The sequence below is a fragment of the Pantherophis guttatus genome, chromosome 6, assembly GCF_059756535.1.
Source record: "Pantherophis guttatus breed Tessera chromosome 6, ASM5975653v1, whole genome shotgun sequence".
Lineage (NCBI taxonomy): Eukaryota > Metazoa > Chordata > Lepidosauria > Squamata > Colubridae > Pantherophis > Pantherophis guttatus.
Genome location: NC_142068.1, coordinates 21,259,720 through 21,271,844, shown reverse-complemented (window position 1 = coordinate 21,271,844; position 12,125 = coordinate 21,259,720).

Here is a 12,125-nt window from a genome sequence, read left to right as displayed (position 1 = left end):
GTGTTCCTGCTCGAAAAACAGCCTGGTATATATTTCCAGCAAAAAGTGAATATGAGTAGTAATCAGAAGCAAACGCACAATCTTGAGTGACTATGAGCAGTATGTCCTGCTATGAGAAAGGGTCCAATAGGCATGCAAAATGGATTTGTCCAAAGTTTCTCCTAGCCATGGTTGCCACCTGTTTCACTAGAAGGACTTATGAGTCCAGGTCAACTCCCAGATTACACCATACCTCTGTATGTGGGGGGGAGTGGGTTACCTCATGCAGAGTTATTGGCAGAATAGTTCCTGAACCAGAAAGTTCAAAAGTCCAGAGACACTCAATCTTATAGGGTTCTGAAACTATTAAATCTCCATTCGGACCTTGTACAACTCAGAGTAAAGAAGTATAACCAATATCATCAGTATATTGATGACAGTGGGGCAAAAAAGTATTTAGTCAGCCACCAATTGTGCAAGTTCTCCCACTTAAAAAGATGAAAGAGGCCTGTAATTGTCATCATAGGTAGACCTTAACTATGGGAAACAAAATGAGAAAACAAATCCAGACAATCACATTGTCTGATTTGGAAAGAATTTATTTGCAAATTATGGTGGAAAATAAGTATTTGGTCAATATCAAAAGTTCATCTCAATACTTTGTTACATATCCTTTGTTGGTAATGACAGAGGTCAAATGTTTTCTGTAAGTCTTCACAAGGTTGGCACACACTGTTGATGGTATGTTGGCCCATTCCTCCATGCAGATCTTCTCTAGAGCAGTGATGTTTTGGGGCTGTCGCTGGGCAACACGGACTTTCAACTCCCTCCAAAGATTTTCTATGGGGTTGAGATCTGGAGACTGGCTAGGCCACTCCAGGACCTTGAAATGCTTCTTACGAAGCCACTCCTTTGTTGCCCGGGTGGTGTGTTTGGGATCATTGTCATGCTGAAAGACCCAGCCACGTTTCATCTTCAATGCCCTTGCTGATGGAAGGAGGTTTGCACTCAAAATCTCACAATACATGGCCTCATTCATTCTTTCCTGTACACGGATCAGTCGTCCTGGTCCCTTTGCAGAGAAACAGCCCCAAAGCATGATGTTGCCACCCCCATGCTTCACAGTAGATATGGTGTTCTGTGGCTGCAACTCAGCATTCTCTCTCCTCCAAACACGATGAATTGTGTTTCTACCAAACAGTTCTACTTTGGTTTCATCTGACCATATGACATTCTCCCAATCCTCTTCTGGATCATCCAAATGCTCTCTAGCAAACTTCAGATGGGCCCGGACATGTACTGGCTTAAGCAGGGGGACATGTCTGGCACTGCAGGATCTGAGTCTCTGGTGGTGTAGTGTGTTACTGATGGTAGCCTTTGTTAGGTTGGTCCCAGCTCTCTGCAGGTCATTCACTAGGTCCCCCCCCCATGTGGTTCTGGGATTTTTGCTCACCGTTCTTGTGATCATTTTGACCCCACGGGGTGAGATCTTGCGTGGAGTCCCAGATCGAGGGATATTATCAGTGGTCTTGTATGTCTTCCATTTTCTAATTATTGCTCCCACAGTTGATTTCTTCACACCAAGCTGCTTGCCTATTGCAGATTCAGTCTTTCCAGCCTGATCACAAGCTTGGTGCTTGTGATCAGCTTTGTGTGATGCTGGCTTTCTCCTTCCTTAGGCTGACATTCCAAAGGCTCAGATGGAGCAGCTTGAGAGCCATGAGATCCTTTGATTAATGATCTCACTCAATCATTTCTTAGTCTGTAGAGATTCTCAATCATCCAAATCATGGTTGTCCCAAAGGTGCTTTTTCAGGAGGCAACTGGACTTTCTCATTTTTTTCCTTTTGAAGACATTTCGTTTCTCATCTAAGAAGCTTCTTCAGCTCTGACAGCTCCACTATTCTGTCAGAGCTGAAGAAGCTTGTTGGATGAAAAGCAAAACGTCTTCAAAAGGAAAAAAAACAAGAAAGTCCAGTTGCCTCCTGAAAAAGTACCTTTGGGTCAATCACTTCATGTAAATATTAAATAGGAGGAGAAAATGTTGAGTCCTGAGGCACAATACAAGTGAGGGTGCATAAATACAACTTATCTGCACCATATAAATCAAATGAAACTGACAACAGAGGAAGGACGGGAACCAGCACAATACAGAACCTTCCACTCTCAAATCTTGCAGAAGGATATAGTAATGGGACAGTATCAAAAACTACTAAAAGATCAAGGAGAACAAGGATGGACATATACACACATACTCATCCAGGCTGCATCAAAGGTTATCAGTAAGAGTGATCTATGTAGTATCCATTCTGTATTGTGGCCTAAACCTTACTGGAATGCACCCAGATAATTTATTTCTTTCAAGAGCCTTTGCAATTATTCTCTAACCACATTTTCAATGATCATTGTGAGAAAAAGAAGGTTGGAGACTGGATGATAATTATCCGGAATTCTTACACCAACATTATCATTTTATTTTTCTGCTGATGCTTTCTTCTCACCTCCTCCACTTTCACTTGCAAATCGCAGAAGAAAATGTAAGGTCCTGCTTCATATATTAATTTGTAATAAATGCCTGTGTGAATTGCAGGTAAAGCAGATCTATTTTTAGATTTTCAGAGTCCTATTGCTTATGTTTAAACACACACACACACACAATTTGTATTCAATAGTTTAAGGTGATATAATTTATGTAAATGTATTTATCCTTTTTTGTAGCAATTTTCTTTGGCAGGCTACTATTTTCTGCGGTTTGTATTGAATCAATCATGACAAGGGTTAGATCAGTTTCTGAAAAAATAGAACATAATGTGTTGTTCAGGTTGATTTATACAGTGACATGCTTAACCCAGATTTTCAATGCAATTAGATATTTATTATTTTCTGAGAGTCCTAAACTTGCAAAGTACATCTTCAGACTGGTGTCCATTTTAGACCTGAGAGAAGTAAGAACAAGTATTTTAAAGAATACAAGTATTTTTCTCTCATCAGGCTTCAATGAATATGTTAAATAATTATGGTAGAGAAATTGGAAAATATCCAGTTTGGACTGGTATTTGAAGTAGCAAATAAGAAACAAATCTGAAACTACAATTTTGTGATTCAACTTTCCCTGGTGGGTTGCCCCCAGTTCAGACTGGTTCACCAGAACCAGTAGTAAAACTGGCAGGAGGCCCCGCCCACCACCCTGGATATCGTCATCAGTGATCTGCGCATGCGCAGAAGCATGTGATCCCATTGCGAACCGGTAGTAAAGGTACCACCTCTGTTTCCCTTCTACTCTTTATACAAACAATATAATGCCTAGCCTTTGGATATCTTTTATTGAAGGACAAGTCTTTTAAAAGTAAGCAAAGCAAAGAAAAACAGAGAGCTACTGTTAGACCAATTTGACTCTGAATCAATAAAGGAGATTATTTGTAGATCAGGGTTAAAATGAGGGGTCCATGGTGCTCTCTCTGAGCTTGGCTGACTCTAAATATCAGACATAGTCTAATACCGCGCATCTCTTGTGATGAATAAACATCACAGAGTGTGTGGTTTAGGAGTTAATAATTTATACTCATAAAATTGTTTGTACAACAGGGATAAGCAGCATGTGATCCCTCAACCATATGGAAACCTTGGTGTAATTTCTGGTGGCTCATCACCTAATTTTAGAAGGAAATTGCAATTCAAGTCGTTTGTACATTGGCAAGAGCCATCTGTCTATTTGTGGTAGACCTCCTCCGTGAGATAGGAAAAGAGAGAAAAGAAAATAATCAGAAATGCAAAGAGAGAAAATAGGAATCAGGAAAAGAAAAGGCAGACCATCAAAAGAGAATTCAATTCTGGTTCTGTCCCTGTTCCCCATCTGGTTGTAATCATCCTCATGTTGATGCAATGTAGCCCCCAGCAAATTATGCCTAGACAAATGTGGTCAATAGGAGCAGGGACACTGCTGTAGTGTCTTAGACTTAGCAAAAGAGTAACAGAAGTTTCATTCATTATGAGAAGATTGTGGATTTTTTATTTCTGACTTTGAAGTCCTAGTCTGAAATATGGTGGATCCCACAATACGGAAGATTAGTAGTACAACAACAAAAACAACCTTTTCCAGAATGGTCTTCAGGAGAATTTATTAGTGATGTGTATCACATGTGCATCTGTGGGCAGTTATGTAACAGCTCATGAGCAAGCATTTGGTTGAATAGCTCTTCTGATATAAATTCCACTTGTCATACAAAGCTCTCACTGTGGCATTAGCCAATATTCCCTGATTTACTTTGTTTTAATTGAAAATAGTTGGGTTGTACTACATAATAAAAAGAATTCACTTAAAACTCTTGTAAAACAGATGATCATTTTTAGGTGGGCAGAATTAGAGTGAGGAGACCAGGTGGACTAGGACTTGGGCCTGCCTTGGAAAAGTGTCTTCAGCTTCTGAAAAATGGTATCTGGATTCCTTTCATTTGTTCTGGAAATCTAAATTTCAAGGAAGAAATCACTTCTGGAATGGAAGTCAAACAGACTGATTCCCCTTTCTAAATGAGAGATTGAGGGAGTGATATATTTCCAATTCCACAGAAACAAATACCTCAGACTGTATGGAGATTAAGCTCTTCAGGAATGTCTACTTTGAATCTCCTAAATTGTCTCCTAATATGTCTTCTAACTTCTATGAAAAAAAAAAGAAACAGGCTTCTTTTTATTATTTTCATGTTTGGTTAGAAAATCCTGAAAAATTGTATTGGAAAATGAATCTTTTAGTATGCATGAGAAGATATATATCTCATCTTTTCATGCTGACAAGTTACTAGTCTAACAAGCTGAAAAATACAAGTGTGAGGGAGAAGACATTTTGAAATCATAGACACAGGGAGCTAATTTATTACTAAGACCTACTTTCTTGACAATCAGTAAAAGCTGGATTTGACCCCTTTGGGTATATTCTTACTTAGAAAATGAAGATACTTTTTTATTATGATGCCATTTTTCTGCTGCTTTTGCATTTGTAGCTTATTTAATTGGATAATGCAATGTTTCATTGCAATTTATTGTTTTTGAAGTACTTTCAACCTTCAAATTTTAAGATGGTACAACTAAGGAAAAATATAAAGTAGTTGTATTATGTAGTAGTTTAAAAACAGAAGCATCCACTAGCTATTAAGTCTGTAAAGCAAAATTTGTAAAAGAAATAGTCTTTTAGAAAAATAATTCATACATTGACCAGAAAAATGAAGAGTTGCTATGAATCAGTCTATTAATAAAATATCTGTAGCTATATCAACCCAGTGCTGGATTGTTTTATCTATTTTGCTTGAGATCTATCTTTGTCATTCTTTCTTTTCAATCATTTTATTAAATCATCAAAATATAAAATACAAATTAAATGGAAATAGTGGGGAAATGGACAAGGGAAAAGGTGAGAATGTGAGGTAAAGAGAAAAAAGAAAGCAAGCATCAACTTTCAACTCTTGTTAGCATAGTAGAATAAAATAATAATATTATAGCCTCAACTTTTTATTTTTACATACTTAATACGTACTAGCCATTTCCAAAACAACAACCTTATCTAATCAGCAAAACCCAACGTCAAAATTTTATTTATTTTTTTCTGTCTTGAGTATAAAGTCCAGAAGTGGTTTCCAAGTAGAAATGAAGTTGGATGTATTCTTTTCTATGCTTAGAGGAGTTAATTTAGCCATCACTGCTATTCCATCAAATTCTCCAGCTATTCATCCATTTTGCTAATTAGTGTGGCTTTCCATGTCTGTGTGTAAAGCATCCTTGCTGCTGTCAATTTTAATTAATTTATTTTTTAATTCCCCACTTTTCTATTTAAAAAGCATTTGGAGCAACTGTCCTCCAAAAAGTGCACAGGATTAGGACCCAAATGTAATTGGGGCCAAAAGAGAAAGAAAAAAAAATCCAATTAAAATATATTAATTAAATGGTGTTGATATAATTATTCCCATCAATTATATTTTTATAGTATCTCACATTAATGATTATAATTTAACAACAAATTATGGATGGTAAGGAAACAAAATAAAAATACAAATGGACAAGGCATCTTGATTGACACATTACTGTTAACATTGTTATATTGTCCCCTTCTCTTTTATCCCACAAGAATTTTTAGATCTCGAATAAACAATGCTGTGTACTGCTCTGACATTTTCAAAGGAAGCACAAAACATAACATTATAAATAAATGAAACAATAATTAATATCCCGGGGAAGTATTACTATATATCAAGAGGTCTCCTAATGTTACTAGTAATCCATATATCAAAATGAATATTAGCTTTTCTCAATCAGGATGAAATTATATTCTAAAGATTTTTTTTTAACTCATGCAGAGCTTTCAGTACCTAAATCTTTATTGTATTAGGTTCTTCCTCCTAACCCGTAAACACTGCTGATTTATTTGTGAGAAATGCAATAAAACTATAACTTTACTGTTATAGTAACTAGTGCAACTATAGTAACTAGTGCAAATATAAATAGAAATAGTACCTAGGCTTATATGCTGCTTTACAGTGCTTTTCAACCCTCTTTAAAAGGTTTACAGAATCAGTATATTGCCACCAACAATCTGGGTCCTCATTTTACTAACCTCAGAAGGATGGAAGGTTTACTTAATCTTGAACCACTCAGGATCGAACTCCTGAAGTGAGCAGAGTTAGCCCTGCAGTACTGCATTCTAACCACTGTGCCATCACGACTCTTGTGGATCAGAAGCAGGGGTGGGTTCTAAATTTTTTTACTACCGGTTCTGTGGGCATGGCTTATTTTGTGGGCATGGCTTAATGGTCATGTGACAATTATTTAGGATTTAGCAGAGGTACTGGTCTACCAGGCTTTTAACTGCTTGCAGAGCTGTACCCATCTTCCCATTTATTTTTGCAGGCACTGGTCTACCCATTTATTTTTGCAGGCATTGATCTATTCATGTATTTTTTCAGGCACTGATCTACTCATGTATTTTTGCAGGCACCGATCTACTCGTGTATTTTTGCAGGCACTGGTCTACCCATTTATTTTTGCAGGCACTGATCTACTCATGTATTTTTGCAGGCACGGGTCTACTCATTTGTTTTCTTTTAACACTGATTAGCGGTAGGGTGGCCCTTTGAAGCCCCACAGCAAGAGTTTAAACAGTTTTTTTCCCTCTAGCTATAGAGGGAATAAAATAAAATAAAAGGTAAGAATAACGCGGGGGGCAGGGGGGCCGAACTGGTTCAGTGACCTCATATCGTCACTGCTACCGGCTCGGCGGAACAGGGCGGAACCGGGAGGAACCCACCACTGATCAGAAGATTCTTTTCCCTCAAGTGTGCACAATCCAATGGTGGGTTGCCCCTGATTCAGACCAGTTCATAAGAACTAGTAGTAAAATCAGCAGGAGGCTCCGCCCACTGACCCGGATGTCATCATAGGTGATCCGCGCATGCGCAGAAATTTCAATGCGCAGAAGCTTTGAAGCATGATGCGAAATGTAAAGGTTTGATAGTAAAGGTAAGTAGAACCCACCCCTGGCAGTCACATCCACAAATACACACACTGGCCTCTAACCTTATGATATGCTACTTATTTGCAACTAATTTGTAAAACCATTTCCTCTAAAAAAAGAATTGGATGTCTTTGTTTCCATGACTAGTATAACTGCTAACTTTTTATTGAGAAATTAGTAACAGGTAAATAGGTGGAGAAGAACAATTTGAATGCAAAACTTAGCTATAGATGAATGTGGTTAAATTCAAATGTAGCACAGCTATCTCCAAACAATGGATAACATTGGGACCTATTAAAAAAAAATGATGTTATTAAATGGTGACTAATGAATGGTTCTACATTTAGTCAGGAAAAACCAGGTGCACAGACAGAAGATAGGCACTATCTTACTTAGCCATAATACTTGTAAGATGGATCTGGGTGTCCTAGTAGCTCATAAATTAAGCATGAGCCACCAGTGAGGTATAACTACCTAAAGAGCCATTGCAATTTTGGACTATGTTAACTGAGTCAAGATCTCAGGAATTGATATTACCATGGTTTCCTGTATTAGTCAGAATGTACCTGGAACAAAAAAAGGTAAAAGTTCCCCTCGCACATATGTGCTAGTTGTTCCTGACTCTAGGGGGCGGTGCTCATTTCTATTTCAAAACCAAAGAGCCAGTGCTGTCTGAAAATGTCTTTGTGGTCGTGTGGCTTGCATGACTAAACACCAAAGCTGCACAGAACGCTGTTACCTTCCCACCAAACGTGGTCCCTATTTTTCTACATGCATCTTTTATGTGGTTTCAAACTGCTAGGTTGGCAGAAGCTGGGACAAGTAATGGGAGCTCACCCCGTTACGCAGCACTAGGGATTTGAACTGCTAAACTGCTGACCTTTCGATCAACAAGCTCAGTGTCTTAGCCACTGAGCCACCACGTCCCTAAATATACCTGGAATACCATGTCCAATTCTGGTAGCCATACTAGTAATAAAATGTTAGGAAGTAGAAAATGGACAGAGAAAAGAGCCAGTGAGTTGGTAATGAGCTCGAAAACTAAATCCATCCATCCATCCATCTATCCATCTATTCATTCAATCATTCAATTTCTATAGCCACCCATCTCAGTCAATGACTCTGGCCAGCTTACAATTAAAAAAAACATATATTACAATTAAAACAATAAAACATTTTTAAAGGAATTGGGGAAAAAAACCAATTAAAACATCCTGAATAAATATGCCTAAAAACCTTTTAAAGGGTGGTACACAGTATGTTTAGCCAAAAACGGAGAAGGCTATAAAAGTAGATTTGATAGCAGACCTCCAATACATGAAGAGTTGTCACAACACACAGAGAATCAATTTATTTTCCCCTAACACCTGAGGGTAAGACACAAACTGAAAGGTAGAAAGTTTACAGACAAAAATCCAGACTTGAAATAGGGAGGAATTTCCAGCCTCTAAGAGTTAACAAGCAGTGGAACAGATTGCTTCCAGAAACTGTGGGTGCTTCATCACTGCAGGTTTTTAAGAAAAGACTAGACAGACATTTGTTTGAGATGATACGAAGTTTTCCGCCCTGGGCAGGGACTTGGAATAGAAAATTTTCAAGCTCACTCCCTTACAATGCTATCAAATCTATCATTCTATCAACACATTAAAAGTCCAATGAAATAAAGCTGTCTTTTAACATCAGAAAGTCATGACTGACGGAGGCAATTTTTTTTAAAAAAGTAGTGAATGTGCCTTCTTTATAGACACTGATTTGCTCCATGCTATGATGTACAGGTAGTCCTTGGCTTATGACAGTAAATGAGCTGGGAATTACACTCATAAATTATGGCAGTTGTTAAAGAGGTAACCAGGTGACTATGTCCAACTTTACTATGTTTTTTGTGACAGTTGTTAAGCAAATGCCATGGTCATTAACTGAATGGGGCTATTGTTAAAAGAACCTGTTTTCTCCAGTGAATGTTGTTTTCCCCCAGAAATCAGAAGTGCAAGAAATTGACCAAAAATACTGAAAATTTTAGTCATATGATCACAAGACTGTACAAATAGCCATGAATGTGAGCTAATTGTCGAACGCCCAAAATGTGATCATATAACTGTGACGCCCGAAGACGTGGACAGGATACTGGGCAGACTGAGCACAGCCACATGTTTACTGGACCCGTGTCCCTCCTGGTTGGTGCTGGCCTCTCGGGAAGTTACACGAGGCTGGCTCCAGGGGATTATAAATGCTTCCTTGAGTGAGGGTGTCTTCCCTGCCGCCTTGAAAGAGGCGATGGTGAGGCCTCTCCTCAAGAAGCCTTCCCTGGACCCGGCAGTGTTGGCAAATTATCGCCCAGTCTCCAACCTTCGCTTCGTTGCGAAGGTTGTTGAGAGTGTGGTAGCACGACAGCTCCCCCAGTACCTGGATGAATCGTTGTATCTGGATCCGTTCCAGTCGGGCTTCAGGCCTGGGTACAGCACGGAAACAGCATTGGTCGCATTGGTTGATGATTTCTGGAGGGCTCGGGACAGGGGTTGTTCCTCTGTCCTGGTCCTATTAGACCTCTCAGCGGCTTTTGATACCATCGACCATGGTATCATGCTGCACCGGCTAGAAGAGTTGGGGGTGGGGGGCGCTGTCCTACGGTGGTTCTTCTCCTTTCTCTCTGACCGGTCGCAGTCCGTGTTGACAGGGGGGCAGAGGTCGACCCCGAGGCCCCTTGTATGTGGGGTGCCACAAGCATCGGTCCTCTCGCCCCTTCTGTTCAACATTTATGTGAAGCCGCTGGGTGAGATCATCTGTGGTTTCGGGGTGAAGTATCATCAGTACGCTGATGATACTCAGCTGTACATCTCCACCCCGGACCACCCCAATGATGCCCTTGAAGTGATGTCCCGGTGCCTGGAGGCCGTGCAGATCTGGATGGGGAGAAACAGACTCAGGCTCAACCCATCCAAGGCCGAGTGGCTGTGCTTTCCGACATCCCGATATAGTCAGTTGGTGCCATCAATGACTATTGGAGGTGAGTCATTGTCCCCCACGGAGAGGGTTCGCAACTTGGGTGTCCTCCTGGACTCATGGCTGTCTTTAGAAGAGCACATTATGGCCATGGCCAGGAGGACTTTTTATCAGGTCCGCCTGATTCACCAGTTGCGTCCCTTTCTGGATCAGGACTCGTTAAATACGGTCAGTCATGCTTTCGTTACTTCCCGTCTGGACTAGTGCAATGCTCTCTACATGGGGCTCCCCTTGAGGAGCACCCGGAGGCTCCAGCTGGTCCAGAATGCAGCCGCACGGGTGGTTATGGGAGCGATGTGGCGCTCCCATGTGACCCTCCTCCTGTGCGAGCTGCACTGGCTCCCGGTGGTCTTCCGGGTGTGCTTCAAGGTTTTGGTTACCACCTTTAGAGCGCTCCATGGCATCGGACTGGGGTATTTACGAGACCGCCTTCTGCTACCAATAGTGTCTCACCGACCAATACGCTCCCATAGAGAGGGGCTCCTCAGGATGCCTTCGGCCAAACAGTGTCGACTGGCAGCCCCCAGGGGGAGAGCCTTCTCTGTGGGGCACCTACCATCTGGAACGAGCTCCCCCCAGAGATACGGAGGATCCCGGACCTGCGCACGTTTCGTCGTGCTCTCAAAACTTTTTTATTTCAGCAAGCTGGCCTAGCCTAACTCTCCTCTTTTAAATTTTTAATTTGCGATTTTATAAATTGGGTGTTTCAATCTGTGTTTCGGCCAAAATATTTAATAATTTTAAGGGATTTTTTAATATTTGTATTATTTGTATTTTATCTGTTCACCGCCCTGAGTCCTTCGGGAGTAGGGCGGTATAGAAATTTGATTAAATAAATAAATAAATAAATAAATAAATAAATAAATAAATAAATAAATAAATAACTGGAGATGGAGGGTGGAATTGTGGCTATTGGAAATCTGGAATTGGGTCATTAGTAGCTTGGAAAGGTCCATCTTAATTTCAAATGGTTGCTAAATGATCAGTTGTTAAGTGGAGATTATCTGGGATAACTTACAAATCAATCTTTGAAGTTGAAAACTGGTTAAATTTGTTTTCTAAGTGCAGAACATTCAAACATTTGATTTTAAGTAGCTTGCAAATAGCTATATGCACATGCAGAATAATATAAGATTATCAATATTTTCAGCAACAAATATGACAAACTATTACAATATAAAACCATAGTAACGTAGCACTTTCCTCCTCTTGCTTACCTTGTGTTGAATGTCAGATTATAAGCTTTTATAGACTTCAAAACCTTTAATTTTATTCCTTGGCAGAAATATTGACATAGATCAGTGACTCTATTTTTACAGGTCTTTCTAAAGATACTGATTGGTGCATAATGGTGAGATAGATAATATAGATTGACATTCACACACCAGAGGAAAATTACCAATCTCCCCTTTCTTTTCTAACCCATAACCACAGACCCAGGGGTGAAATCCAGCACGTTCTGACAGGTTCTAGAGAACTGGTAGTGGAAATTTTGAGTAGTTTGGAGAACCGGCAAATACCACTCTGGCTGGTCCCAGAGTGGGGTGGAAATGGAGATTTTGCAATATCCTTCCCCAAGAGTGGGGTGGGAATGGAGATTTTACAATATCCTTCTCCCAGGAGTGGGGAGGGAATGGAGATTTTGTAG